The sequence below is a fragment of the Macrotis lagotis genome, chromosome 6, assembly GCF_037893015.1.
Source record: "Macrotis lagotis isolate mMagLag1 chromosome 6, bilby.v1.9.chrom.fasta, whole genome shotgun sequence".
Classification (NCBI taxonomy): domain Eukaryota; kingdom Metazoa; phylum Chordata; class Mammalia; order Peramelemorphia; family Peramelidae; genus Macrotis; species Macrotis lagotis.
Window position 1 is genome coordinate 38,220,351 of NC_133663.1, and position 27,768 is coordinate 38,248,118.

Here is a 27,768-nt window from a genome sequence, read left to right on the forward strand (position 1 = left end):
TTGTTCAGCCATTCCCCAATTGATGGACATTCATTAAATTTCCAATTCTTTGCCGCCACAAACAGGACTGCTATGAATATTTTTTAATAAGTAATGTTTTTACCCTTTTTGCATGATCTCTTCAGGGTATAGACCCAGTAATGGTATTGCTGGATCAAAGGGTATGCGTATTTTTATTGCCCTTCGGGCATAATTTCAAATTGCTCAAAAGATTGGATGAGTTCACAGCTCCTTGGTGGAAGTCTTTTCTCTTCTTTTCTCCCTAATCTCTCTATCTGTACAACTTCCACATCATTATATCCAGTCCTGATCTCTTTATCTTGCTCCACCGATGCCCTCCTGGGCATTAGCTCTTTTGATAGACATCTCAGATCAAACTTATTAAAAAAGAAGTGTTTTCCCTCTTAAACCTATTCTTTCTTCAAACTTTTCATTTCTGGTAACTTTTTGATGAAATATATTTGAAATCAAAGTCAGTCTTGACTCTTCAACTTCTATATTTAATCAGTTACCAAGTCTCTTAAGTCTTCCTTTCACAACATCCTTCATATCTATCCCATTACCTCCACTGACATGCCCTCTACTAGTTCAGTCCCCTAACAAGATTTATTGCTTAGACTATTGAATTGCTCTCCCAGTGTGTCAGTCTTCCACATAACTGTCAAACTGATATTCTAAAATATAGATCTGACCATTTTATATCCTTCTTTGAAAAAACAAACAAAAATCTTCAATCACTCTCTGCTGCCTCTAGGTCCAAATACAAACTCCTTTATTTTGGTCTTTTAATCTCTCTACAATTTGCCTTTCTAGTCTTATTTCCATCTCTTCTCCTTTACAGACTCTCTGTTCATGTCAAACAGACCTGATAGTTGTTTTCTGCACATAATATTTCATCCTTTGCTTCATGCCTTTGCTCAAGTGATTTCCCATGTCTCATATGTATAAGAATCTTGTTTTTTTAATTTCAATTATATTTTATTTTCAAAGACTTCCCACTTCTGCTCTGTCTTCCCTCTGCCTCTCTGTCTTCCTTCCCTACCTTCTTTTTCTATTGAATAGTTCATATTGGCAACTGAGCCAGAATGGAGAATGCTTATAAAGAGCACTAATTAGTGAAGACACCTTGTCTTTATTCCTTGGTGTGTCCGAGTGAGAGGGAGATGGTATAAACTTCTGGATGAGCAGATGCTTCAGACCCTCCCCATATGGGTCTGAGATGAGGCCTATGATTTCAGACCTCTATTCTTTGCCTCCTTGTATTTGTTCTTTCCTGATTTTGGGTAAAGGAATATTGGAGATAACTATGACCTTGTAAATCTTGAAAGATGGATGGAACCACAGAGAGAACTCTGGAAGTAAGAGTCCAAGCTGATCTGCCAGTGCAGTCACAAGAAGTGACTGGGACCCGGTCCAACTGTGGATTGACTCCAATAACCAAGATGCCAGGCCCTGCAAGTGAAGGAGTAATTCTGTCCATTAGATATGCCAAATTTAGAAGTGAACTCGATGGGGTGAACACTTAGGAGAATTTCAGAAATATCAGTTTTTATTATTATCCTCATTAAAAATCAAATCAATAAACAGTGGAAAGCATTATGTAATATTTCTTGAATGTCTACAACATGCAAAACATAGAAGGCAGTATTGGGTAGTGGCTATGATATTGAACTTGGAAAGAAATAAATTCATCTTAGTCATTGCCATCACTGATAGACCTTGAGTACAAAAGAAGTAAGTTGAGATCCTATTGTATCTGAACCTCATTTTCCTTAGCACCCACCTCATAATGTCATTGGGAGTTTCGAATGAGAAAAGAGATATAAAGTACTTTGTAAACTTTAAATAGCCAGTTTACAATGCTTTGTAAATATGAACTTTTCCATCATCATCATCAACATCATCAGTTACATTTAGATGATACCTTAACACTTAACATATTGAATCTTATTTGATCTTTATAATAACCCAATGAGATCCACTAGTACTATTATTCCCATTTCATAGGTGAAGAAATTGAATCAGACAAATTAAAACGACTTGCCCAGGGTCACACTGCTTTGAGATAGAATTTTGAATTGGCCCTCATTATTGACCATCATTGTTCCCATTTAGACTCCCCTCTTGTTTCTCTATAGAGATGTTAAAGAATGAGGTAGTGAGATCATTATTCTTTCTCTCTCTCTCTCTCTCTCTCTCAGTACTAATTCAGAGAAAAAAGGACTGATTGGGAGTTCACCTCTGGGACTTGGGTGAGTTGGCCTCTTTCTTCCACCAAGTGGATGGATGCCTTGTACATCACAGTTCCTCCCAATCTCCCAAGGATCACCAGGGTTGCTTTCAAAAGATGCAGTCCTCCAAAAGCAGTGAGCTCATGAGATAGGCTGCAAGAGAAAACAGTTTTTAATCTGCTTGAGAATGGTGTCGTGGGAAAAAGAAAAATCTTCTCCCTGGAGTTGAATCCATGGGCAGAACCAAGAAAATGCCCAACCCGGGCTATGTACACTTTAGAGGCCCATACTTCATGGCCTAATTAAATCATTTTAACCTAATGAAGATAAACAACAGAAAGAATTGGCAGAGAGGTGAATCAGGGAGGGATTCCAGAGACAGGACTAACTGGGGAGCTGGCCTGGACATGCTTTGCTGTCTCTTGGGCTCATTTACCAACTCCACCCTGTTTGCCCTTTAGCCTGGTTCCTTTTAGCCATCCCAGTGGATGTACTGACTCGTCTCTGTGTACTCTCTTCTATACCTTCCTCTTCCTCCTTCTGACCTGGAGGTTTACTCCTTCATCACCAGCTGGAGGGTAGCAACCAGAACAAGGCTTAGAGACTGTGATCCTATATTGTTCAATTTAATTTAGTACATTTTATCAGGAGGCCTTCCAACCAGGCGGGCCTGGATTCAAGTATTCCTATTTGTGTGATCCTGGGCCAGTCCAGTCAGGGGCAGGGAGCACTGACTCCTAAGGAAATCCAGAAAGGTCTCCTGTGGGAGGTGGGGCTTGACATGGACTGGAAGGGAGCCAGTGGTTCCAAGAGGTGAGCTCTAGTTTATTGTTTAGTTGTTTCAGTCATATCTGAATTTTTGTGACCACATTTAGGGAGTGAATTCCTGTTTCCTTCTCCAGCTCATTTTATAGAGTTCAAATCTGGCCTCAGACACTTGACTCTTACCAGTTGTGTGATCCTGGGCTAGTCACTTAACCCTAAATGCCTCCCATCTGGAGTCATCTCCAGTTATCTTGATTCATATCTCTCTACTGGACCCAGATGGCTCCAGAGGAGAAAGTGAAGCTGGTGACTTGACATAGACCACCCCCCCCCACTCAAATCCAGTTCATTTGCTTGTTATGGTGTCACCTCCCTTCTTCAAGAACAAAGGACAAACATCATCACCATCATCATCATCATCATCATCATCATCATCAGTCACTCCAGATGAGAAAACTGAGGCAAACAAGGTTAAATGACTTGTCTAAGGTTACATAAATAGTAAGTATCTGAGGCTGGATTTGAACTTAGATGTTCTTACCCCCCAAACTGGTGCTCTATCTAATGCCCTAGGTGAAAACAAGAGAGGAGAGCATTCTGGACAATGCAAATACCCAGAAACAAGAGAGTATTGGATCACAGTGTTAGAACAAAAAGAATCCTTAGATCAGTGCATCTGCCCAAGCTCCTCCAGATCAGAAAAATGAGACCCAGATGGGGGGTAAGGTAAAGAGGGTGACTTCCCTGGTCCTGGAGGTAATACAGTAATTGGCAGAATCAGCATTTGAACCCAGATCTTCTGTCTTCAAATAAAATGTTTGCCTCATTCTGTCATCTCCCCAGACCACTTTGATAGCAAAGTTGAGTCCATTTAGAGGAGTAGTATGTAATCAGTCTGAAAGGATAGAGAGGACTCAGATTGGGGAAATCTTTGAAGGTCAAACTGAGATGGGACCAATTCTAAAGACTGGGCAGGGTTTTCTCCAGCTATCCAGGAGAGTGGTGCTAGCAGAGGAACTATATGCCAGAGGGATGAATGAAAAAGTCCACAGCATCATTCTGTGGGCCATCGCTGTGAAACTCCTAACAGGTATCTGTCTCTGAGTCCTCCTTCCCAGGATAGGTATATTTGTAAGACTTGTCTGTTGGAATACTTGGCTCCAAGTGAGGTTGCTGGGCTTGGAAGCCATCCACAGTCACATCTGCTAGATTCATTTCTTTAATAAACAGGCATGAAGAGATTTTGGAGGAGTGAGGTGGGAAATACTAAGTCTTTGAATTGAAAGGCCTTGATGTATATTATTTTCACACAAAATAATGAGCATCTTATGGAAATTGAATTTACCAAACATTTCTTAAACACCTACTAGATGGGAGGAACTAGGGATACATGGGTAAAACCCTAACTAGTCCCTACCTCCAAGGAGTTTACACTCTAAGTAACATTTGTTTTACTGATGCCTTTGGTTCTTCCATTATGGTCATTTAAATATATACCCTCTTCTCTCTACATTGGGATTTGACTTTCTCATTCCTACATCTAGTTCTCCATTGCACTTCTGATTATTTATATACCATGCCACTGTGGAAATGCCCTTTTTCTCAAGCCTCTTCCCCCCCCACCACTTTCTGGTTCTTTTTTTTTTTTTTTGATATTGTTCTCCTTCACTACATTGTAAGCCCTTTGAAGGCAAGGATTGTCTTGCTCACATCTTTGGTGTTTAATGTCTGATATTAAAAAAACCCTACAATAAATACTTTATCTAACTGTGTATCTCATTCCATGATATCTGAGAATTCCAGAATTTGAGAGTTTGAAGGACTTCAATAGCTACCTAGTTCTGCCCTCAAATGAAAGATATCCTCTCTCTCTCTACCTTCAAGTCTCTGCTTGAAGACCTCCAAGGAAGGGGAACTGGCACCCCTTTGAGACCACTCTTATTGTGAGGAAGTATTTTTTTATATTCGACTTTTATGTGATTTCTACCCATTTTTCCTAGTTCCATCTTCTGGGGCCAAACAGAACAAGCTGAATCTTCTACATGATGTGCATTCAAATATTTGAAGACATTTGTCACCTCTATCCCCTTGTGTAACAAACTGATACACTGATCATTGTGTACACACTATTAGATCCTAGTAATCTCTCCCTTTTCATCAAAATGTTGTATTCTCTGGGTCCATGGTTCTTTTTAATTTGCTAATATTTACTAGGAGTTCAACTAAGGAGAATACATTTTACTGGTAAGATCATATGTATAATCCATTGTAGGAAGTCAAGAGGGGAAAGGGCATGGGACAGATAAGATAGAAAGCTCTGGAAAAAATTGATGAGGCAAAGAAGGGATAGATCTTCTAATTCTAAGGAAATATGGAAAATATAATCATGAGTCCATAACCTATTACATTTGTATTAAAACTTAATGATGGAATGTAGGTTCAGATGTAAAAATAGTGTAAAACTTGGTTCTTTCTGTAATTTGTGATCATTGCAGATGATGGGTTGATGTTAGCTTTTGTTCTATGTAGAAAAAATATTGTTAACTGAATTAATAGGGTAAATAAGATTGAGTTTACTTATGTATATCATGTAAGACAGTCTTCTCATTATATTGTAAACTCCTTGAAGGCAGGGTTTGCCTCTTGCCTCTTTTTGTAACTCCAGTAATTTGCACAGAGTAAACATATAATAAACACAGCACTAATTAATTTAAAACTTTTGTGACATTTAGTAATGGGATCTGTTTCAATGAGTGGCTGCCATACTCTCAGTTTAGACTGAAAATGGGAGACCTGACTTCAAAATCTCTCTCTCTCTCTCTCTCTCTCTCTCTCTCTCTCTCTCTTTCATCTTATCCATCTATTCATCTAGCCATCTATCATCTATCTATCTATCTATCTATCTATCTATCTATCTATCTATCTATCTGTCTGTCTGTTGGTCTGTCTATTTATCTATCCATACTTCATGAGAGTTAGTCTAAAGTAAACTGAACTAATTTACCTTTGGTCATACCAGTTATGAATAAGTCAGATGAGTCCATAACCACCGGTTGATGGGTAAAATTCCTTTGGTGTCAGGACTGAATGCATGGAGTCATTAATCATTGGAGCAATTTCTGTTCCCTCTCCCCTCCTGTTCCCTTTTCCCTCCTGACTTTTTTAGAGGAGAGAGACTAGTCTAATCAGTCTAAAACACTATGATCTTAAGAAATAAGACATATAGCACCAAAAAAAAGGTACTGTCCCCAATTCACAGTATTTTGACAACATTCTGAGTTAATTGGTCCTTTGTGAGCTAGCCTGGGAATCTAACCACCGTTTACAACATCATTTCTATTGGAAAATAGATTTCAAATTCCAAAGAAACCACTTATAAACACTCTTTTGGAACAGTAACAGTTGGTAAGTTGGGGACTGCCTTTATTTATTTGGCTCTTTTTCCTTAACGGAAATGATATCAGGTGTTTGAACATTGTGTGGAAAAAACCAGAGCTCCAAAGTGAACAATAGTCCTCTGAAGAACATTCCCATCATGCCTTTGCTTTTTCAACACAGCAGAGAAACTCTTGGCAAATAGGTTGAGGCTTTTTAGTTAAGGGTCACACCTAGGATATGGCTCTGGTTTGACCTTCGGCCACTCACTCATCTTTTGTTCTTGGTTTTGCCTATGATCTGAGCCAATAGAATACACTTTGCTCCTTAAAGCCAAAGGACACAGGTCAGAAAATTTAGAAAGGAAATAATTTTCTTCCCTACTTAATTATGCATTTAATACTTGGTGTACTAAATAAAATGATCATGCTGCCAATGATTTTTACAAAATCAGATTTTGGTTACAGATTTTTCTAGATTTGAGTGTCTTTTAAATACTGCAGCATCCCTCTGATTTTTATTCAAGGGAAGTTTAGACCTAGTTTGCTTAATTAAAAAAAGTTGTAGGATGCTTTTGGTCTTGACATCAAGGTTATTTTTGGAAATCTCCTCCTCTTTTGAAATTGCATCTTACTTCCTGAGCATGAGAAGGACACGGTCTGAGATTTACTTAAAAAAATAACAACTCGGCAACTGGGTGGAGGATGGATTTGGAAAAAGATAGATACAGCGTACAAGTCTGGCCATGTCATTCCCTGCTCAAGAATTGCTAGTGGCTCCCTTTTATTTTTGAGATAAAAATATAACCTGCCCTCCTCCCTTACTCCTCACTTTGACCTTCACAAATCTGACCCTAGTCTTCTTCTTCACATTCTTTTTTCTTCACATACTCCAAGTTCGGACTAAACTGTTCTACTTGACTGGTACATAGCATTTGATCTCCCATTTCCATTCCTTTACAAATGGCCTTACCTCCCAACCCGGAATGCTCTCCCTAGATTCCTTCGAGCTCAGTTCACATACCATATCCTATAGAAATCTATCCTGATTTCCTTCAGTTTTTAGGGGTCTTTCCTCTATTGCTTTCTGTTTCTCTCTCATCTATTTGTCTATCTATCTATCTATCTATCGATCTATCTATCTATCTATCATCTCTCTGTGTCATCTATCTTGATATAAATTAATATCTATATAGTTATGTATTTATTCATCTGTCATTTATATTATATCATCATCATCATCATCATCATCATATCTCTCCTACTTTCTCTCTCTCTCTCTCTCTCTTATTTATCTATTTTCCTAACTTGCTATCTATCTACTGATTGTTACATTTAATTTTTGGTGTATATATTACATCTCTGAGAGCAAATATAAGATCCTTGGGTTCTTGAGGGCAGAGACTTTTTTTATTGATGACTTCGTCCATCCAACCTATACCCTAGCTATACTAATTGGAACGGATCAACTATAAAAAACAATAGGTCTCACCTATACATTTATACTCATAAGTATTAGTTATTTTTTTCTCCCTCTTTCCTAATTTAAAAGAAATTTAAAAACAGTAACTATGATTCCTCGTCGAGCAAAACCACATTGTCCGTATCTCCAAAGGCGTGTCTCTTTCTTTAACTTGAGTTCCTAGTCATTTCTGTCAAGAAAAGATTCTGTAGGTATTATTATGACCATGTTTCAGATTAACCATTGAGGCTGAGACATGAAGCAATTTACTCAGGGACAAAGAATTTCTAAGAATCAGAATCAGAATTTGAACCCAAGCCTTCCAGGTTCTACGTTCAGTACACTCTCTGTCCAGTAAGGTGATTATTTAAATCTGGTGACTTGATTGATGAAGGAGGGGAAGGACTGGTGATCAGTGAAGCGGACAGGAACAACATAAGTATTTCACTGAGCATTGAACGGTAAACAGGTATCAGTAAGATTCCACTATTTTCCCCAAGCAGTAAGAAGTCATGCTGCGAGTAAAGGGGTCCAAGTTGGGTATTTCCAGCTGTTTTTTTCAACTAGAAATTCTTCTTCATGAGTTCTAAAAGAAAGATGAAGGAGGGAAAATGAATGGGTTCCTTATTGTCTGCCCTTGATACAAACTCAGAAGGGTGTGAAGCATCTAATGTTGTCCTAGAGACTCTGGTTACCTGCCTTGAGAAAGTCTTGTTTATTCTTTGAAGTCTTTGGTTTCTTTCTGTTCTCTGCCAGACAAATGAGAAAAGGAGGGGGGAAATGTGTCAACTGTAACATGAACCTATTGTGAGGCCTTGGGTTGGAAAAAATGAGGATAAGCAAGTCTTGGAAGAGCCTCACAGAGCAAGGCCCTAGGTTAGACATCATCCCTTGGCAAGTTTCTTTAGTCTTGATTAAAGAGGAAGATAAAGGGGTGAGGAAGAGCCCAGCAGGGGCAGCTAAGTCAACCAAGGGAGATTCTTCAAAGGTCTGCCTTTCCCCCTTTTTTAATGAGCCCATTCTACAGTGAACTTTCAATTTTCACAAAGTGTCAGTGAAGCCACAATATTTATTCTAGACAGGGAGGAATATTAAATCTAGGATTGCTCACATCTGGGGTCTACCAGTCTCTGACACCATAGATCTTAGGGACAACTCTTATATTAGGAGAAAGCTTTGTTTAGTTATTACTTCAGAACATTTACAGTAAATAGATGATCAAATTCTGGAGAAAAGTTCCTGCCAAGTTGCCACCTTCCTTCCCACTTCTCACTTTATGTCTTATTCCACTACCACCCACCACCGCCATCTTCATCATTAATGTGGGCCTATTGGACGGAGCATCATCCTTTGGACACTTGAGTACAAATCCCATCTCTGACATTCACTAGCTGAATATGCTTCAGTCTTCCTATCTAGAAGATGAGGACAATAATACCTATAGTCCCTAGGGTTATTGTGAGGTACACATGAGAGCCTCTAGAAGCAATGGATTTTTAGGCAGAGACCCACAAGACCTGTGACCTTGAGCACATCCTTTAGCCAGTCTTTGGGTCTCCACTTTGTTATCTGGATAATAAAGAATTTGGACTAGATGGGCTCTAAGGTAACTTCAAATCCTATATTCACTCTTTAAAGAATATTATGAATATACTTGCTCTTTAATGAGCCTTGCTACAGTCCTATGTTTTTAGTCAAAAGTATCTAATATAAGGGGCTAAATTAGTTTTATCAAAGTGTTTAGAGAGGGTCTTAGCTCCCTTTAACCTTCACTTTAGACAGGAGCTGACAGCTTACTTATCAAGATTAATACAGTCTATGTAACTGACCAGGAATGGCAGATTTTTGCCAAATTTTAAGGTCACTCTAACATCATGGATTTGGAGTTTTGACCAAAATTCTGGCCAATAGGCATGTTTTGGTTTATTTCTGCCAAGTTGAACTTCCTGTGTCCAAAAGAAAGCTTAAATAGGTGATTAGTGAGTCCCATGAGGCTTCTTGAACATTAAATAGGCCTTAAAAATGATATTTCCATGGGCTGAGCAAGAATGATTTAAAACCATGTGGGTTGAATTTGCGTGAAAATATATGACATATCAGCTTAATAATTTACCATTCAAGGCCTAGATGCATGGTGACATATGCTGCACCTCAAATAATGGAAAAATATGGAGTTTTAAACCAAGTCAGACATCGTTGGCCACCTTTTCACAGAATCACAGAATTTCAGAGTTGGAAAAGTCCTTAGAAGCAGTTTAGTCCAACACGTAGTTGAACAAAAATTCTCTCTTCATTCTACTGGACAAGTGGTCATTCTGCCTCTGCTTGGAAATCTCTAATAAGAAGGGACTTGTACCTTTGAGAAACTCCTGCCCCCATTCTACTTTTGGTTGACTTCAATAATTAGACCTCTCCCCACCCCCTTGAATCTAACTTAAATCTGCCTTCCTCTGCATTAAACAAAGGAAATAGAATCCCTCTTCTTTGTGACAGTCTTTCAAATACATGAAAGAACTATCTCAAGGCTAAATATCCTCAGGTACTTCAATCATTTCTTGTATCACCATCACTGGCGCAATGCTGTTTACTTATTAAACATTTAAATGCTTTGCCATTCATTTAATAATTCACTAATTCACCATCCTATTTGCTCTCCTTTGGACATCTCTACCTTGTCATGATCATCCTTAAGATGTGGCTCCTGGAACTCAGCACGTGTTCTGACCAGGACACAATAGAGTTATCATATGGACATTATGGCTTGTGGGATTTGACTAATGTTCAATTTTTACATTAAAGAAAGACCTAGGGGGTGGCTAGGTGGCACAGTGAATAGAGTACCGGCCCTGGAGTCAGGAGGACCCGAGTTCAAATCTGACCTCAGACACTTACTAATTACCTAGCTGTATGGCCTTGGGCATGCCACTTAAACCCCATTGCCTTGCAAAAAAAAGACCTAGAGAACTGGGCCAGAGAAGTGGTGCATTCAAAAGGTCATGATTAGACATTCATCGACTCCCCTGAAGTTTATGGAAGATAGATATTCTTTCTGAAGTTCAATTGTGGTGCCTGGCTTTTCATTTCTCCACTGCTGCCATTGCTTTCCTTTCCATCAATCCTTAGAAAGGACTGGAGAAGACAGCTGACTTCATTCTGTGGCAGTAGGCATTGATTTTTAATGCTATGCTATGCTGGTGGGCATATGATTACAAAATGAAAAACAACTGCTAACTACAAGGAGCTTACATTCTAATAGAGGACATTTCTTCATCCTCTCTGGTCAGTTTTTCTTGTCTAAAATGAGAGGGTGGATCAGAAGACCTTATAGTTTGAATCTTAAGAGCTGACAATTTTGTCATTATTATAATTTTCTGTGTCCCATATAGCTCCAGAACTCCTATGCAATGAGATATTTGTAGACTAATACTATTCCTTGTTGGTAGTTCTGAACATTAGTCTCATCAAAGACCAAGATGTCTACTCTATGTGAAAGGAAATTTGTTTAGTAGGAGGTACACAAGGATGGGGGCGGGGAGGGATGTAGAGGATCTGGGTTTGAATTTTATTTCAGATACTTTTCTACCTGTGTGACATTAGACAAAACATTTTGACTTCTCTGGACCCCATCGGCAAAATGAGATGTTTGGATGAGGTGATGTAGAAGGTCTCTTCTAGCTTAAAACCTGTGATTTCCAAGTGTTTTAGGCAACATGGAGTAATGGATAGAAAGAAGTTCTTGGAGTTAGGAACCCTGGGTTCTAGTCCTGTCTGTCTGTCTGTCTGTCTCTCTCTCCATCTATCTCTCTCTATCATCTATTGCTCTATCATAGTTCTATCATCTATCAATAATCTATCATTGATCTATTGTAACTATCTGTAATATATCAATTATATAATCTGTAAATCTATCATATATCTATCATCTATCTCTTAATCATAAATTTATATATCATAGATCCCTTATATTATACATGTATATCTACATACCAACAATTCCTATACATAAATATACACATAGACACATATAAGTCTATATGTCCTTACCATGAGAGCCCCACAGCAAAATGACTAAAAAGCCAATTGGATAACAAAGCCTCACCCTCCTGATTCCCTTCTGTATGCCATCGCCACATTACTAGATTAGACACTTGGACTTGGATTCTAGAGACCTGGAGTTCAAATCCTAGCCACTTGCTCCTTGTATCACTTGGGCAAGTCACTTCAAGTCTCCAAACCTTAGTAAAACCAGTCTTTTCTAATTCAGAAACTGTGATCCATGTGGTTTCAGTGGGAAGAACTCTGGGGGGGGGATAGGATCTTGGGTTCAAGTCTTGAAATTAGCTACTTACTACACCAACAAGTCACTTTAGCTAACTGGGCCTCAGTTTCCTCATTTGTCAAATGAAAAGATCTGAATCAGTAGCCTCTGAACCCACGATCCTATCTTTAGCAGAACAAAAAAGGCTTTTTTTTTGATGTCCTTTCTATTCAAATAGTCAACAAATGTACACCAAATTTTTAGAGATCAGGTCAAGTCAACAAGCAATTATTGAATACTAACTATTTGCCAGTCACTCTGATAAGTGACCATTAATACCCAGAAATGCAGGTGAAAAGTCCTAGTCATTCTATAAAAGTATCTTGTCGTTTCTCATTTAGCTCAATAGGCTGCCAACAGATTTCAATCTGTGATTGATGCAGTCACACGTAGGTAGGGCCAGGATGCCGGATCCTGATAAACGCTATCCCTGAAAACTGCCAGCCAGGTTTCTCTCTAACAAAGGAGAAAGGAGAGGCTGTCTGGGAGATAAATACAGAAAGGATGTGCTTGTTTGAAAAGATGTCCATTAGACAGGTGGGTCTTATTAGAGCTCCAGGATCGCAAGTTCTCTTTTAGATTATAAACTTCTCCAAGGTTCATGGTTTAGGAACTAGCAATTCTCAAAACCCCCCAAAAACAACCCTCCCCAAAACAAGTCATTAATAACCACAAAAATAACCACAAGTCATTAATAACCAATAAAAAGAATGAACTATGAAGATTAAAGCAACACTGTTGCTCTGCTTTATATTCATACATTTGACAAAGGTGACAAAATGAGAAAATGAAGGCGCTGGCGGAAAATAGGCGTTGATATACTGTCGACACAGCTTTTTTGATCTGGTCAATATGGAGAGCAATTTATCATTATGTCCCCAAAGTTACACTGACTGAGGAATGGTATTGCTGGAATTAGACTCCAAAGAGATTAAAGAAAGAGGAACAAAGTAATTTATACAACAATGTGCTTAGAAGATCTTTTTGTAGTAGCAAAAAATTGTAAACTTGGGCAATGACTGATCAAATTCGAGTGGATGGATAAAAGGGAATGTTATAGTGAGCTAAAAATGGTGAAGTGGAGTGTTTTAGAGAAACCTGGGAAGACTTGAATGAACCGGTCCAGAATGAAGTGATCAGAACAAAGAATTGGAAATGCAACAGTCAGTCAGAATGATGGAAGATAATAAACTTGGTTTCTGACATTTTGTTGGAAAGGTGGTAGACTGTTAGTACAGATTGAGGCATCCTCAGGCACTATCAATATAACTCAAATTTGTTTGCTTGACTAGACTTTTTTTCCCTGCAAAAGGGCGTAATTATATGGGTGGGGGAGAGAGGAGATGATTATAATGATATAAAAGGAAAAAACTATCAATGAAATATAAGGAAATTCAGAAGAGAGCAGATGGAAGTCAGGAGACATAGACAAGCAGACAAGCTGGGTAGCACTGGTTCATTTGAAATAAATCTGGTAATACTAAAACAAAACAACCCCAACAACAAACCCAACTTTGTATGCTAGATTCATGGTTTCATATTCAGTCTTTTTTCTCACATCTTTTTTATGTGTTAGACTTATTTATGTTTGTTGATGACTGACAAGTTCATAATAAAAAGAAATATTGAGGCAGTGGGCAACGTCATGAATAGAGTATTGTCCCTTGAGTCAGGAATACCTGAGTTTGAATCCTGTCTCAGTTACTTCCTAGCTGTACAACCCTTTTACTCTGTCTGCCTCAGTTTCTTCTTCTATTAAAATAGTAATAATCATAACACCTACCTCCCAGAGGCTAAAGTTTTTTGCAAACCTTAAAGTGTTACAAAAATGGGAGTTATTACTCTTGAAAAGCAACTCCTCAAGGGTAAGACTCTTCCTCTTTTTCATAATAACAGTAAATCAAGTATTGTGGGTGTCCACAGACCAGGCTCAGGTTCAGTGTTTTCGGCAGGAAGTAAAAGGCCACACTCATGCTTTATCAGCTCTTACTGGTATGAAACAGAATACTGTGGGAACCTGGGTGTTTTCTAGATTTTCAAATGTAAGAATCTGCTAAAATCTTTCACCCCTGTCTCCCAGTGATGTGGAGGTTACATGACCCTGAAGGTCTGAAGGCAATGCCAATAGATCACAAGCTCTGGCAAGTTCTACTCAGCTGGAAAGGCCTCAAGGAGAAGCTAGTGATTGACTGCCCATTTTTTCACCTGGGAACCAGCTCAGAGAGTTCCTATTGTTTTCAAAATACATTTTTATTAATGCCTTTTGTTTTATATAATGGTCATTTCTGTGGAAAAAAAAGCCTTTCCCTTTACCCCCTGGTCACTTTCCCCTCAATATAGAAGGGGGGAAAACCCAATACTTAAAGGGAGATAGAGTGATACTATATTTCAAATTCTGACTCTACTCCTTATGTTTCATGTGATCTTGACCTTGGGAAACTCAACTCCCTTCTCTAGAATCCAGTTTCCTTATTGAAAAAACTAAGGGCATTGGACTAGATGAATTTTATGGTACCTACCATTTCTAATTATATCATTCAATGAATAAAACAAAAAAAAAGTCAATAGAGTGACCTCATTTGCTAATATAGACAACTTTAGACACTAGTAGTGCCCCACTTCTCTGATACAAGGAGGAGCCATGGTATGTTATCTGGAATCATCATTGACTAGGCAGTTCCTCACAATACACTTTATTTTTATTGATCATTTAATTTATTGTAGTCATTACCTATATTGTTCCTTTGGCTCTGCTTATTGCACTTGATATCAGTTCATATGTCTTCTTTTGCTTTTCTGAATTCCTCATAGTTTTCATTTTTATCTTGGGGAATAATAACATTCCACCACATTAACATTCTTTGGTTTTCCATCTGGCTTCCTGATAAAGTGAGGCAGCCAAGTCCCAAGATGCATATCACTAAGTGATTCCTTTTTCAATTTCAACATTTCTCAAAGAACGTCTTGCTGAATCAGAGGGGTTAAAAATTGTATCAGTGAAAGGAAGACCCCAACAAGATCACTGAACCTTGAAGTAAGGGAATCAGACATGGGGGACAAATCATAATGAGAGTGGTGATTCACCATGAGAGATAGGGAGAAGTCCTGGAGCTTCATGGAACATCTTTAGCCCAATGTAACTGTAAACATGCTAAGACTCTAAGTTACAGATTCACAGCTAATCTGCTTTGATGAATGAATAAATGAATGAAAAAGATCTTTATTAAGTGCCATATTCTAGACACTTTGCCAAGGGCTAGACATACAAATAAAAGAATGGGGGGTCTATTTCCAAACTAATTAGCATATTAATTGAATTAATCAAAAATAAATTAGATATAAATAAGTTCTTTATCATTTTTGAAAGTATCATAGGGACTTTGGGTCATTGTAGCAGAGCTAAAGAGCATTTTAGGAGAACTCTACAAATTGAGAAAACGACCTTCAGTAACCAGAGGTAGGTGGGTTATCGTTTGGTCACTTATGCCCTCTAAGTTTGAGTCCACTCTCCCCAGAGTCCTTATGTGTGCAGGCAAAGGTATCACTAGTAATATTCCTGTAACAATTCTTCTTGTTATACTTTCTTGGTAAATTCCCTTTCTAAGGAGCTAATTAACTTTGGTTATAATCAATAAGGAACATATTGGTGGGGGGAGTAGAAATTATAATACCAGAAACTCTAAAAGTTATTAGGATTACTCCTAGCAACACTGTATTATTGAAAGCCAATCTGGGGATAGGGTCCACACCCTCCAGAATGCTACCATATGGTGGGAGCTGAATGACGACATCTTCCCTTCTCACACTAGTACTGACAGCATAACGGGTAACCTTGGGAAGGAGGAGCTGCTAACAGTAGGAGAAAACCCCCACGCCATATGGAACCAAACACTAAACTGTTCCTGTACTGCACATAAACCCGGCAGGAAAATCTCACGTACTCCCATATTCGAGAGGGTTAGACTGAATGAGCCGTGTGGTCCTTTCCAGGTTTAAACCTGTGATCCTTCCTGAATTAGCCCAAGTGTTTGAGATGATCTCACTGAAATCAAAGGAAAGAAACCATATGTTTGAGGGGAAAGTCAGGGAAATGCAAACAACCCTGAGCTTTCCCAGAAATGGTTATGAAGTGGTTGCTTTCATTACGTGTCCAGAAAAGTCTTAATTTGACAAAAACCCTACCACAGATGAATTGGTGTAGGATTTCCCTGAAAGAGACCACAACCCTCCCAGTCCGAGAGTCTTGTTGCCCCGGAGATGAGATCAACAGTTTTTTCAAGAAGGAAAGATCAGTTTATGGCTCGATGGCTTTAGGGTATCTACATACCCTCTATCTATATACCCTCTATCTATATATCACCTGAGCTCCCCCCACAGGAGTGTTTGTTGAGTATATGCATACACACAAACACACACATCTATACACCCCCCCACATACAACCAATAAGAAAACAACACCTCAAATCCATGCTTTATGAGCTAGATTTCAAGACTCTCAGGGAAATCTATGTATGTTAGCCTATTACTTTGGCATACATCAATACTAAAAGCCAAATGGAAAATACCAAACAACAATCAAAGCCAAAATCATAATTAGAAAGCTATGCTTCAAAAATCAAGGGTAATCAAGTTTTGAGACACAAACTAATGAAAAACACTAGAAGTTTCATAGTTCTTCCCTCAGCTTACTTTTTGTGGAAGGGTTCAGCCGTTATTCTCCAATCAATTCTAATCCTAACTTCAGGACTCCAAAACCCTGCTGTCATCTTAGATACTTTCCATAGCTTCTCCTGTTTTCAGTTTTGTTTTATGTATTGGGAGGGCAAGGAAGACTTTCTCTTTGATAATGTTTGTATGCCCAATACTACACATAGTATTTAGTGCTTAGCAAGTGTGCTTATTAAATCCATTCTTTCTTCCTTCCTTCTTCTGTTCCTCTCTCCCTCTTCCTTCCTTCCTTCCTTCCTTCCTTCCTTCCTTCCTTCCTTCCTTCCTTCCTTCCTTCCTTCCTTCCTTCCTTCTTTTCTGCCTTCCTGTTTTCCTTCCTTTCTTCTGTTAAGAAAGATTCCCACAGAATACTTGTAATCAAGGTAATTAAACTAACACATGATTACTCATAATAATAGATTATTCCATAAGACATGGAATTAGGGAATAGCTACTTTAATCAAATCATGGATTTTTTTTTAAGTTACAATGCATAAATATTCAGCTCATTGTCTCCTCTTTATCAAGATGAAGAGCACTTTATAGAGACACAATTAGATTTCTTGCTAGGGTCAACAAATTTTCAAAAGCTAAATAGCAAGTGACAGAGGGGTAAAATAGTGAGGCAGGTTGAAGGTGAGGAGTTAGGAAACAGAGGATTAAACATGTACTATGTGTCAGGCACTATGCTAAGTACTGGAGATACAAAAAAAAGCAAAAAACAGACCCTCACCTCAAGGAGTTAATAGTCTGATGGGGGAGATAACATAAAAACAAACATGTACAAATAAAATATATTTCTTGCTTAAATGTGCAATTTATATATGCATGTGCATATATCTATGTGCATAGATATGCTTAGATACAAAGACCTGCATCTATCTATCTATCTATCTATCTATCTATCTATCTATCTATCTATGTATGCATAACATACACAGCAGAGAAAAGTTGTAACATTATGGGAGACCAGGACAGGCTTCTTGCAGAAGGTGTCATTTTATTTGAGACTTGAAAAAAGCTAGAGAAAATAGAAAATGGAAGGAGAGAATTACAAGTATGGAGGTCAGCTAGTGAAAATTCTCAGGAGAGGGAGTATCATGTATAAAGCATAGTCAGGAGGCTGGTAAATAGAGGGGAACAAGGTGTAAGAAGTCTAGAAGAGAAGAAAGAGGTCAGGATATAAAGGCCCATAAATGTCCAAAAGAAGAGTTTTCTATTCACTATACAGGAATTTGTTGAATAAATCTTTCTGCATTTCAGGACGATCACTTGGACAACTGAGTGGAGCATGGACTGGAGTGGGGAGAGACTTGACAGAGATACTATTACAGTAGTCTAGTAATCACGTGATGAAGGTCTGTATTAGGTAGCAGTGTCAGGGGGTATACATGAGAACTGTAGAATCCACAGGTCTTGATTAGTGAAGGAGATGAAGATGACATGTAGGTTGTGAGTCTGAGTGCTTGGAAAATGGTAGTATCTTTGACATTAATAGGAAATTTATGAGCATGACAAGACTTGGAAAGAAAGTTTAGTTTTAGAAATGTTGAGTTTCAGATGTCTAGACCAAACTCAGATAGAAATGAGGACCAGTCATCTATACTTAGGGATCCCTGTGGGGGACTGATTTTTAAAATGTAATATCTAGGTTTTGTTTTATTTATATTTCCCAATGATGTTATAATCTTGAGAATGTTGGGGGGTCACATGTGGCTCATGGATATATATTTGTTATCTCTGGTGTAGGAGATTTCTAATTTGAGATGACTAAAAGGCTGTTGGAGATGGGAGCCTGGAGGTCAGGAGAGAAGAGAAGGATGCACAGAGATAATCTCTGCCTAGAGATTATAATTAAACATGTGGGAGTTGATGAGATCACCAAGTCAAATAGTAGTAAGGGAGGCGAGAGCCCAGGATAGAGGTTTGAGAAATATCCATGGTTGTCAAATATGACCCGGATGAAGATCCAGCAAAGGAAACTGGGAGGAGAGGATGGAGAACCAGGAGAGAATAGGCTCAAACAAATCTAGATGTGCTAAGCACCTGGGTTACAAAATAAGGGAAAATCACCATTTTTGCTCTAAAGGTGTTTACATTTTACATGAAAATCACTGTACATGTAAGATATATGCAATCCAAATAAAGGATAATCTCCAAGAAAATGATTCAGGTGCTTCATATAATGAGACAGAGGTTAATGAATGCAAGATGCTGAGTTTTGCAAAGGATGGGTCAAAGGATCAAAGTTCTAGTCTTTGTATCTCTTTGGCATGTTTAATATGTGACTATTATGTCACCTATTCTGGACTGATCTTTAATAGAAAGTCTTACAAATATTTTCTTCAAAATCCTGGACTTTCCATTTTCTGCTGAGCAAAATGACTTGTGGGAAAGTCACTGGATTTTAGGAGTCAGAAGAGGTCAGTGTTTGAATTTTGACAACTTGTCTTGGTTGTGCCACTTTGGACAATTTGTATGACTTAAAATATTCAAATGCTCAAATACTCTCTACTTTCAGATTTGAATATTCCCCCCAGTGATGCAGATTGTAACTCATCCATGCCCACCCATCCCATGTGACTGATGTCCATATTTTGTCATGTTTACCACAAGAGGAGATTGCTACTTATCACATTGGAAACCTTCTTCATCTACCACTGATATCACAAAGATAACAAAGATAGCCAGGATTGGGGACATTCTGACTGCCCACCTGTTAAATCAGACCTGATGAAGCCATAAGGGATTCTGGGGGAGAGACAGAAAGTGGTATGAAGTGCAAATCCTGCCCTCCCCACCACCCCACCAAACTACCTGCCTTGTTTTTGGCCAGGAACCTGTTAGCCGTTACTGAGATGAGTTGTCCCTGTGGAAAAAGGGCCCACCTCCCTCACCACCACTGCCACTGACCCGTTGCCACTGAGAGGCTCTATTTGTTCAGGAAATGCCAGTGACCTCCAGACTATCAATCTTGATTGCAACCCAGTCCAGCCCAGGCCCGAAAGTCATCATCCAGGGAAGCAAAGCCTAGAGAAAGATGACATGGTTCCTGTTTGTGGGCTTCTATAGAACTCACCTTCTCAAGATCCACTGTTACTAAAGTCCCAGAGGAGAAAATTCTCCTTGACTAAGCCCTTGGCATTGTCAGATGATTCAAAATCAGAAACAGATAAGATTTTATCCATGGAAACAGTATGGAAAAGATAAATATTCCCTTCTGCTTTGTCCATTGTGTTTTGCAGCTGAAACCTTCCATTTATATTGCTTTCTCTATTAGAATGTGAGCTCCTTAACATCAGGGGCTGTCATGTTTTCCCATTGATATCTCCGACACTTAGCACAGTGCTTCATAATGCTCAGTCATTCATTCATTCCTAGAACTAGGCATGTGATGAAGCAGCCCATCTTCATTTTTACTCATACACTTCCTTGCTTTACATTCTATAAAACATTCTGACCCTCCCCATTTGTTATATGTCATAGTTGGCTCACAGCCACCCTTGTCCTGCCTCTCCACTGCCCTCTGGGTGATACTCATTTATAATTCTTGGAGGACTAGAGTGTTCCATGACTCACAGGCCCACAATATTGGAATTAAAAACGGCCCTTTGTTTCTGCAAGAAGTCTGAGGGAGGATTATTAAAAGAGTTTTGCAAATTCTTGAAGGGCAATCCACCCTGCTGTCTTTTGGCTTCATCCTGATTCCATTTCGCTGTCTCATTGCAATGTTTGTTCATTTCCTAGTGACTCCACAGCAGGAAAATGTAGAGTTGAGCTCTGCTCCTGATACAGATCAGTTGTATGACCCTGATCTGGTCATAGGCATCTTTCTAATGTCATCAGTTGCAGAGCAGGTGCTGATCAAGGTGACAATCTACTTTGGACGTGGGAATTTTCTCAGGAGTGATAGGACTGAAGATGTGACTTATTCAAAAGCACTTCTCATTGAAATGAAATCACAAATCTAGTTCCTCTCTTCCTCCTCCATTACCCCCTAAAATGTGCTCATTACCTTAGAGGTCTGCTTTATTTTAATGTTAAGAGAAGCGGAAATCTAGGCCTTGAGTTTTTAGTCAACAGAAAATCATCAGTGGTAGACTGGGAAACATTTTTAGGTGGCTTTTTTTTTCTTGACATTTTTCCTTCCTTCATCACAGATTAGATCTGAATGTACTAAAACTGTGAGAACATTCTGACTACTAGAAAAAAGTCAAAGGAAGAAAATCCCTAATTATGACCCTGAAGAGAGAGGTAGCATATAGTAATAAGCAGGTTTTGGAGATCTTCAGAAAGATCTGGGTGTCAATGTGATATCTCATATGAATAAATTGTGTGACCCTGGGCAAATCACTTAGCATCTCTGTTCCAATCAACTCTATAAGATTATAAGCTATCTCTCATTACCCCATTCATGTTGGTAGAGAGAGTTTCTACTGGAGGTGTTCCCCAAACCCAAGCAGTCACAGTTTTAGGTGGTCATATACCACATTACAACCACTACCATCACCACTAATACCACCACACAACCATCGCCACCATCACAACAATCATAACAACAAACAACAAGAGGTATTCAAGGCATTCAGTCTTCCACCTCTGTGACTTTGCATGGGTTGTTCATCCATAATGGAAGGTCCTTCCTTCTACCTCTTAGAATTCTTGAATTTCTTGAAGATTCAGCTCTAGCTTCAGCCACTAAGTGGTCTTTCTCAATATGCTTAGTTGCTAGCTACCTCCCTTATGACTTTAGATTTGTCCTCTCACATAGTTTGCACAAGGATTATCTAGGAACATATCTCCCCATCCCCTAGTAGAATGTAAAGATTTTGGTTTTTTATTTTGTCTTTATATTCCCAAGTCCCAGAACAATACCTGATTTAGCCTGGATGCTCATTAAGTTAAGCGAGTGAATCCTTTTTAACCCCTTGGCTGCTGGTGAAACTAGAATGACTCCATCTTCCTTGCTAGATGTCCATCCATTGTCACATCTGGAAGAGCTGTCCAAACTTTCCTTCAAGGCTCCTTTTGGTCCTGATCAGTGGTTGGTGTCTTTGTCCCTCAGAACACCTTAGTCTAATTTGTATGTATCTATTAATTTACTTATTTTCTTTTAATTGGGATATATGCTCTTGGAGGGTAGGAATCATTCTCATTTTTGACTTTTTTGTAGCAGAGGGCCTGTAAGTAAATACTTCACTAATGCAGGTTGACTAATTTAAGAACTTTCCTAATTCAATGTCATTTTTTTTGCTGATTCCCAGCAAAGGAATTTTTTCGTCCTGTCAAAGGACTTCTGTGTTCCTTTTTTTGCCCTGTTTCTCCTTTACCAAGGCAAATCTTAGTAAACCTTTTTTCATTTTCTTAAAGTATCATCTGTTTGCTCTGGGACTGGTTGGTGGATCTTCCTTGCCAAGGCAGTCCTGGGGACATAGTAATAATGCCTTCATTCTTCAGTGAATCCAACTCAGGGTCTCTCAGGAAAGGGAGTATGTGGGTGAGGTCCTTTTTGAAATGATCTTTCTTCAGCATTTCTAACAATGGCTCGAGAAAGCCATTTTTTTACATCTCTAGCCAAATTGCATTCTGGTCATTGTGTGTGGATTTGAGTTACAGTAAACAACAAGTCTGTCTGATCTATTACCCCATCAGAAGAGGAAAATTCATGGGAACGAATTAGACATTTGATTAACTACTTCAAAAAGAATGATCGATTTCTACGGCTTTCTCTACATTGCCTTTTTCATGCTAATCAATATCTCGGGCCATGTATAAGCAGCACTCTTATGTAATAAATATAACACTAGTTAAATTTAGAAATGAACATTTTATTGCTTTCAGCACCATAAAACATTGGACCCTGTGGTAATTGAGATTAAGTTCAGGTTTCAGAGTGCTTTACTTCCTAATCTGGGAGTTGTTGGCCTCTAAGGATCTGAAGAAGGGTATCCCGGCAGGGATGGGGTGGAGGGGGTGGGGGGGGTAGTGGTGGAAAAATGATTGGAGGAGGGAAGGAGCAAGAATTGAGACAAATGGGATTGGATGAAGGGAGAGGTGGTGTTTAGAAATTGCATTATGTTTGATAAATTAGAAAGTTTGATTTGGCAAGAAGGCATTCTTAAAAAGGGGAGTTGTTTTGCATCCCAGTAAGATATTTTCAAGGAAATGGAAGGCAGGGAAAGAAGCACTAAACCGAAGAAGGTTGGGAAGGCCAGTGCCCTCAGGAGAGCCAAGTGTCTTAGACAATAAGATGGAAGATTTATTATGAAGGAATGACATTTGCTACTTTTTCTCTCCCTGGTATTTCTAGAAGCCCTCTGTTTGACAGGAGAATCTGGGCTTCTGTTAGTTCTAGGCTCCTCAGCTATTGCCACTGGCTGCCTGGAGATTCGATGTCAACTGGCTATGAGTCAATTAGATTTTATTTCCCTTCTTCCTTATCCCCAAGGATAAGTAGCATTTTCCCCTGCCCTTAGATCATTCTGACATCATCCCTGAGAAAATGAAGCCCTCCCAGGGAACTAAGAAGGGACTGGGGAAGAGGGAGCTGCATTACATTAGCTTTTCTAATGGAAAATGTGCTCATACGCTAATGTAGGTAGTTTCGTGCAATGTTCTTCCCAGGCAGGGCTTCTGGGAGACCTGCTTTCCCTTGGGTTAAGGGATCTGTAGCCACTGTAATTTGAATAGAGTTTGCACTGTTCCAATAACTGTGTTTACTGTCATGCTTTCAAGATTATGGCTCAAAATAGAACTGGGATAGAAAGCAACAGAGTAGGAAAGGAAGAATCAGATTAAGGTCTATTGAAAAATCAACAGAGTAAAGCCCAGGCCCATTTGCACAAAACTGCCTATCTCCCTCATTCTGGATAGATCCGGGATAATAGTTTTCTGAAACAAGTTGGAATAGTAATAGCAAGACCAAGAGATGTAGCATAATACCTCTTTTGACTACCATGTCTTTTTTTTTAGGGTTTTTTTTTTGCAAGGCAATGGAGTTAAGTGACTTGCCCAAGACCACACAGCTAGGTAATTATTAAGTGTCTGAGGTCGGATTTGAACTCAGGTCCTCCTGACTCCAGGGCTGGTGCTCTATTCACTGCGTCATCTAGCCGCCCCTACTACCATGTCTTTTTGAGGAATTCTGACTTTTGGGCACCTGGGTCAACAGCCTTAGAAACTGCCAACCCAGACTGGGCAGGACCATTTTCTCTTCTTTCAAAGTCCTAAATCTAGGGATTTGAGGGGAGAAGAGAGATGATCATAGAAAGAACAGAAAAGAACTTTTAGTCTGGATTAGTCTTTACTATATTTTGACTCTAATGGAAAGAAAGTGAAAGCATAGTTAAACTCTTCCAATGAATAAATCGACAAGCAGTAATTACATGCCTACTTTGTTCTAAGCACCATTTTCACCTTGTTTTCAGTATGCATCCTCTGATGTTAGATTGTTTCACTGTGGATCCTCCCCCCCTCATCTTATTCATATAAAATCTCAGAGTTGCAAGGCCCCTTCCCATTAGGCTTTCATTGGCTCGAAATAGAGGTCATTTGGTCCAACTGAATGCATTCCTGGCTTGGAGGGCTACCAAGGTTGGTGAGTGGTGGAGAGTTAAGACTGATGACTCCGCATAGCAGCCCTCTCACTTAAATCCAATTCATTTGCATGTCACGGCATCAGCTCCCCAGTGTCATGATCTTCAGAATGAAGGTAGGTGGCACAGCAGATAGAACACCAGCTCTGGAGTCAGGAGGATCTGAGTTCAAATCCAGCCTCAGGCACTTAATAATTGCCTAGCTGTGTGATCTTGGACAAGTCACTTAACTTCATTGCCTTAAATAAAGAAAAATTAAAAAAAAGAACCACCATTCAACTACTCAAGGTCACTCAAAGAATGATCTCTATTACTTCTCCACTGGATCATTCCCATCTTGGTGAATAGAAACTTTTAAAAATAGGAATTATTAAAACTTTTGCAACAAGTTTTACTGACAAAGGTCTTACATATACAGGATAGAAAAAGAATTGGTTAAAACATAAGAACAAGAAACATTTCCTAATGGTCATAGGATATTCACAGGCAGTTTTAAAGGAAAAAAATCCAAGCAATCTATTAACATATGAATAAATACTCCAAATTACTAATAATTAGGAGAATGCGATAAAGTGACTCTGAGATTTCATTTCATACCTTTCATATTGGCAAAGTTGAAAGAAGAAAAGGATTACCTGTATGAAAAAGGCTATAGAAAAAAGAGTCACACCAGTGCATTGTTGGTGGAGCTCCAGTCATTCTGGAAAGTAATTTGGAGCTATGTCCCAAGTCTCTAAATTCAGCCAATCCTTTGATTCAATGATAATACAATATATATATATATTAAAAAGAGGAAAAGGATTCTTATGTATAAAAATATTAAAGCAGCTTATTGTGGTAGCAAAAAACCAGAAGCCAAGGCAGTGCCAATAACTGTATTGGTAAATGCCCTCCATGAATAAACAACATATTTTGAAGTTTAATGCATATTGTTAACAGTTATTCCATAAGTCTAGATAATCAACAAAACACCAGGTCAAACTGATTTGTGGATTATATGACTTTTGAAATGTGAATCCTCACACCGAAAGGTATAACAATCTTTTTGCGGGCTTTTTTGGATTGGTTCCAGCACACCTCCTTAAGGAACTCATCTGCTGGGGATTGGCTAAATAGATTATAGTATGTGAATGTAATGGAATATTTTTGGGTCATAAGAAATGATGAAATGGAGTGTTTCAAAGAAAACTGAGAAGACCTATGAACTGATATGGACTGAAGTGAGAAGAATCAGGAGAACAAGTCGAATAACAACTTTGTAAAGATGAACAAAATTGGAAGGGGAGAACTCTGATCAGCTTAATGACAAAACAGAACTCTGGGGGGACTGAAAAAGTCTCTAATTTCCTGACTGAGAGGCTGATGGACTCAAGATGAAGAAAAAAACCATAGATTTTTGGTTGTGGTCAAAGTGGAAATTCACTTTGCTTAGTGAAGCATGTTTTTTAATGAAGCATATTTTTTAATGAGTAGTTTCTTTTTTATTCAGTTGAAGGGAGTAGTGAGAGGAAGAGAAAATAAATCCTGGTTAATTGGAAAAAATTAAATATAAAAAAGAGAATAGTGTTTATTTCATTCTTTGCAATTGTATCCCCAATACATAGCACAATACCTAACCTGTGTCAAATTGACCCATTTCCACCCCAGCTTCTTTGTAGGGAAAACATATTTCTGCTTTTTTATTCTTTATTCTTCCCTTTTTTTAGTTTTTTTTTTGCAAGGTAAATGGGGTTAAGTGGCTGGCCCAGGGTCACACAGCTAGATAATTATTAAGTGTCTGAGGACAGATTTGAACTCAGGTACTCCTGACTTTAGGGCCGGTGCTCTAATCCACTGTGCCACCTAGCCACCTCCAATTCTTTATTCTTCCTTAAACATTTTATTGATATCTTTTAAAATTAATTTATAATTGATTTAAATTATCTTCAATTCCATATTTCCCTGGTTTCATCTTTGAACTTTCTTTTGTAGCAAAGAAAAGCAATGAAGCAATAAACAAATGTCTACAAGTATATACACCATTCCCATTCAGATATCCCTTACCTCTCTATAGAGAAGAGAAAAATGTATTTCATCATTTTTCTGTTCTACAGGACCAAGACTAGGTATTGTCATTAATCTGAATTTGGCTTCCTTTCAATGTTATTTTCATTTATGATTATAGTCACTGTGTATATAATTTTCCTTTTGCTTACTCTATTATTCCATACTGGTTCACACAAGTCTGACTATGTTGGTTAGAATTCCTCATACTTGTTTTTTCTTGTAGCACAATGATCACAGATCATAACTCTAGAACTTGAAAGATCTTTTGAGACCATGAAACCCACCCCCTCTCCTTTACTGTTGAGGAAACTGAGGTCCAGAGAATGGCTGAATCCATTAATCAACAAACATTTATTAAGTTTCCACTTATTACAGGCACTGAGCAACTCTGGTGAAACTAAAACAAAAATGAAATCTGTGTCTTAAAGCGTTTCCCTTTTATTGGGGGACCCAATGACTCCTCATGTAGAAAAACCAAATCATCAGGCTCCCAGCTTTGGAAACTTTCTATTATACTACATTCTTGTCTTCAAGAAAGTGACACTTACTTGAAAAACAGCCCTCAGAGTTAGTTGAGCTTCACTTTGCTTCGTTCATTTTGTAAACGCTCTCTATTTTAAGAACATATTTCTTGGCTCAGCCCTTTTCTCAGTGATAAGATGGGGGTGGAGAAAAATAGTCACACTTGAACAGAGCGCCTTATTTCCTAGAGGCAGCTGGTTGCCAATTAAGACAGGAATCCTGCAAAATAGCAGGTGGATATTTACCCACAAACAACAGGGTGCTAAGGAGACAGGGAAGGGCCCCCAAAAGGAAGTTATCACTACCAATAAAATAGAATAAGGAACACTAGTCTTTTGCATTGAATAACTTCCTCCACCTTGCTTATTTGCTGGGACAAAAGAGATTTCCCAGTACAACTTCCTCACTTTACAGATGAGGAGACCGAGGGTGGTAAATAGTAAGTACCAATAATGATAATAATAATAAAATTTATATAGAACTTAATAATTTTCAAAGCATATTACATTTGGGGGAGGCTAGGTGGTACAGTGGATAGAGCACCGGCCCTGGAGTCAGAAGTACCTGAGTTCAAATCCGGCCTCAGACACTTAATAATGACCTAGCTGTGTGGCCTTGGGCAAGCCACTTAACCCCATTGCCTTGCAAAAAAACTAAAAAAATATTACATTTATCTTATTTGATCTTCACAGCTCTGTGGGATCTGTATTATTCACTATTCCCATTTTGACAATGAGAAAAGTGAGGC

At 38.6% G+C, this 27,768-nt stretch overlaps 1 long non-coding RNA gene across 1 annotated transcript in view; it reads right to left on the bottom strand.

Moving 5' to 3' along the window:
• Nucleotides 1-27,107, bottom strand: part of LOC141491615 (uncharacterized) — a 43,174-nt gene extending 16,067 nt beyond the window's left edge. The window contains exons 1-2 of the long non-coding RNA XR_012469667.1: nt 27,047-27,107; nt 2,240-2,384 (exon numbers count right to left, since the gene is read on the bottom strand). This is a non-coding gene — a long non-coding RNA (uncharacterized LOC141491615). The remainder of the gene's footprint in view (nt 1-2,239; nt 2,385-27,046) is intronic.
• Between the last annotated feature and the right edge of the window lie 661 nt (nt 27,108-27,768).